The sequence below is a fragment of the Hyaena hyaena genome, unplaced genomic scaffold, assembly GCF_003009895.1.
Source record: "Hyaena hyaena isolate Hyena2069 unplaced genomic scaffold, ASM300989v1 scaffold_194, whole genome shotgun sequence".
Classification (NCBI taxonomy): domain Eukaryota; kingdom Metazoa; phylum Chordata; class Mammalia; order Carnivora; family Hyaenidae; genus Hyaena; species Hyaena hyaena.
The window spans coordinates 220,093-224,579 of NW_024080826.1; positions in this window are offsets into that span (position 1 = coordinate 220,093).

The following is a 4,487-nucleotide window of genomic DNA, read 5'->3' on the forward strand; positions in this document are numbered from 1 at the left end:
TGCATACATAGGGATTCACCGAGTACTCCTTATTAACAAAGCAATTTTTACAGTCAGCAACCTGGAAGTAAAAACCACTACCATTGGGCTTTCCAAATATTGAGAGCTGTATCAGCACGTGTCTCTATACAGAACAAAATGTGGAAAGAAGGAGAACAATATTTGGCTCTACAAAAGACAACATTGTTATTTGGAATTTCCTTTCATTTTTTTGCTTCTTGGAAACACAGTACAAATGGAGTGAGTTAGTGAAAATGTTTTCCAGATGTTCTCTAGATAAGAGAATAAATATAAACAAGAATGTTTTCTAATTTTTCCTGAGAAAATTCTAATGAAAGTTCAGTCTTTAACCAATTGACCTTTGCCCAGACTCGCATGTCTCCCTTCAGTGTCAGATGCCAAGCACAAGAAGGATTTGAAAAACCCATGCTTTGTCAGGGCGCCGTGGTGTCCCCAGTTTAAGGCTGAATCCTGAGCACAGTGTTGCTTCCTTCCTAAATCCCACTTAAATGAGAGGAAACTTATTTTTCAATGACAAATCCGTGGGCTTGATTAAAAAACAGAAAGCGGCTTATAGGAGAGTTGAAATATTTTGCCTCATCACAAGACGGTGGCACCTGACACAGAGGCTGACGTGAATGACAGTCACCATCCTTAGACCCCAGGGCATACTGCATCAATAAAACAAGAATGGGCTGCTGTGAACAAGGAGCAATCCAAGCCAAAGTTGCTAGAATCTTAAAAAAAAAATTACTTATGTTATATCTAAAAGTACTTATGTGAAGGATTATTGTAAGTGAAGGTTTCATTCCAAGTTTCAAATTATTGTTTTAACGTAGGCAAAGGGAATTATTTGTGATCTGTAATGTAAAACGTAGCATTTTATAAATCAGAGAAAACTTAAGAAATCTAAAAACACAGAAATAAGTCAACGAATGTACTAGATTCTCTGAAGAATCCAACAGGCAGGTAGGGAAAAATTAAAAAAACAATTCCTGTGAGACACTTTCCTAGAGATGAATATAAACTCAAGCTTTGAGAGATGAAGAACCCACCAAGCACCAAGCAGAAATGTTTAAAAGGCACACGTCGAGGTACAAGTAGGAGAAACTGCTGATGTCAAGGATAAAAAAGAACCCCCAAAACTTTCAAAGAGGAAAACAAGAGTGTTTCATAAACGGTAAGATTAGACTGAGCTGTGTCTGATGCTGTATCTGACCCTTGAGAAAAAGGAAACCATACTTTCCTTCTCAGAGGAGGAGACTCTGGACCTAGGCTTCTGTACCCACCTCAGTGCCTGCTAAGTAGGAGGGAAAACAAAGACACATTGGGGTTTGGGACTGCAAATAGCAGGAGCCCCAGAAAATGGGGTGAATTTTCCCATGGAGCTGCTCCGGGGCCACGTGAGGCGTCAGAGCCCCCGTTCCTGTCTGTCCATCTCTCCACTCCGTCGGCTTTGGCCTCAGGCTTCATTCTAAGATTTGCTCACGAGGGCGTCAAGTTTCCTCATGTATGCGCATCAGAAGAGAAAGACTTGGGGACCTTTGCTTCCAGCAGCAGGGAATTAGTTCTCTTCGGTGTGACCCAGGCTGTGTGCGCCCTACACAACATCGCATGTGCTGGTTGTTCATCCGCCAGCCGGGAAGGAGTGGGGGCTCCTTCCCGTGAGTCCTGTGGTCCGAGCAGAAGAGGGGAAAATACCCGAACAGAACAAGTTTTCTCAGAAAGAAAGGAGGGCACATGGATACGGGATTCCCACGCAGCAGTGTCCAGTGCACACGCTTGCCTCCGTTCTGAAAACAAGACTTGAGGATCTCCAATAAAGTGGAGAAGGCGGCAGGAAAAGGGTGACACGCGAGCCAAAGAATGGACATAGAGGCATGTCTGTGACATCGTGGCGCCTGGGGGCCTCCGTCAGTTGAGCGTCCGACTTCGGCTCAGGTCGTGATCTCGCGTTTCGTGGGTTCGAGCCCCGCGTCGGGCTCTGTGCTGACAGCTCGGAGCCTGGAGCTGCTTCAGAGTCTGTGACTCCCTCTCTCTCTGCCCCTCCCCTGCTTGCCCTCTGTCTCTCTGTCTCTCAAACATAAATGGATATTAAAAAAATTTTTTTAATGGACTCATTTTGTTCTTGAAAAAAGATTCCTGAAACTCTGCTTTTCCCTGATTGCTAATGAGGAAGAATTTGGAATTTTTCCATCTTCATAATTTCACCACTACCACGTCGGCAAAGATACCCTTCCTACAATTTTGAGAACAAATGCATTTATGTTCACCCTTACCTTTGAAAATAAGGTCACTAGCGTTCCGGGTGCCTTCGTCATTGGACCGTCGTCAGTCCTCTTTTGGGCTCTTTCTCCTGTGTTCCACTGAAATATTGGGAGCTGTGCTTCCAGATTAGCTTTTATTTTCAGAAAACAACAATGTCTGCTTTGACTTTTTCACAGATGAAGCCCACTTTATAGCCACATTGTCACAGACGTGCCTCTAATGTCATTATGTGCCTTGGCTCACCACACTTCCAATCCCCCTTCTAGCAAACTCTCTGACAGAAATACCTGCACCTGCTTATACAAGTAAATATTGACAGTGACCCATGTAGTATGACTGACAGTACCAAGCAGTGATAAAGACCTGTACACCCTCAGAGAAACAGGGAATAAAATGTTGGGTAGCCATACCACAGAATCTTCCGTAACCCTCCGCAGCAGAGGGTGGTGGGGTTTTTTTCTGGAAAGGGTCAGAGAGTAAGTATTTTAGGTTGAGGTGCCATACTTACCATCTGTTTTGCAACTGCTCAACTCTGACATTAGAATGCAAAAGTAGGGGCACCTGGGGGCTCAGTCAGTTAAGCCTCCGACTTCGGCTCAGGTCATGATCTCATGGTTCGTGGATTCGAGCCCTGCGTCGGGCTCTGTGCTGACAGTTCAGACCCTGGAGCTGCTTCAGATTCTGTGTCTGTCTCTCTCTCTGCCCTTCCCCCACTCTGTCTCAAAAATAAATAAAAACATTAAAATTTGTTTCAAAAAGTGCAAAAGTAGCTAGAGACAATACCGAAGTGCCAGTGTTTCAATTAAACTTTATTAAAAGGGGCGCCTGGATAGCTCAGTCAGTTAAGCAAGGGGCTCTTGATTTCAGCTCATGTCAGGATCTTGTGATTTGTGAGTTCGAGCCCCATATTGGGCTTGGCACTGGCAGTGTGGAGCCTGCTTGGGATTCTCTCTTTCCCTCTCTCTTTGGCCCCTGCCTCTCCCCTGCTCATTCTCTCTCTCTCTCTGTCAAAATAAATAAATAAAACTTAAAACAATTTTTTAAAAACTCTATTAAAAGAAGCAGTGAGGAAGAGGCAGGCTGGCTGGCACTGCCTGAAGAGCATGTGACTCTTGATCTCGGGGTCATGAGTTGGAGCCCGTGTTGCATGTAGACATTACTTAAAAAAAAAAGCAGCAGCGGCATCAGGATGGATTGGACTACAGATATGTGTAGGCCTTTGTGTTAGTGACTTCATTTGATCTACATGTACTGATAGAAAAATGTCTCCATGATGCATTAGTTTTAAAAAGGAAAGCTGGAAAGCAGTCCAATTTATGATGCAGTTTTGAAGAGTTAGATGTGAATGTGCATACGTATACAGCCAATTGCCATTGCTCACGGTAGTCATGTTCTAGAAAGCCACCATGAACGGTGAATTATCAAATACGGAACCGATGTTCCTAAGAGAAGTACAGACTTAGTTCCTGGGAGCGTCTGGTCATAACTGCTCAACATATAATCTTGTTTTATGTGCCTTTCCATTTCGAGGCACCCTATTTAATATGTATTGTAGATTCATGAATATCGAGCTCACAGCCAGCTGCCCCGCCACCCCAGCCTGAAGGAAGCTTACCCAACATGCGTGTCTTCTCCCTGGGACCCGTCACAGCCTTCCTGTGCGCAGGAGCCCATGCCAGCACCTCAGCACCCCGTGTGAGGGCGTGGTGCACAGAGAAATCACCAGCAAAGGCACAGAAAAGAGAAAAACATGGCATAAACTAGACCACAGTAAGGACACTGGTATATAGTATGAGCTGGAACAAGAAGGCAGAGTGTCACCCTTGTTTGACCTCAGCTGGGGACACGCAGTCGGGGACACATTTGTTGCGGTGGCGCGGATGTCCAGAACTGATGTAGTGTCACAAGCACTGATGCTGGGGCAGCAGCTAACGTTTAGCTATAGGTACATTTGTGGATGCGGGCACCACACGTCATGGGGAGTGTGTGTATGTCTGTGCTTGTCAATGTGCAGGGACAAGCTTTGGGCAAAAGCAACCGAACTTGGGGGTTGGCTTCCGGGAAGAAAAGGAGTTTGGGGGAACATAGGGACGCTTTCCGTTCCTCCCACCTGCTGTGGGAATGTTTACGTTTTTCATGGACCCACATTACTTTTGTGGTCTTCAAAACTTTTTAAAGATTTTTAAAAATAGGGCCACCTGGGTGACTCAGTCTGTTGA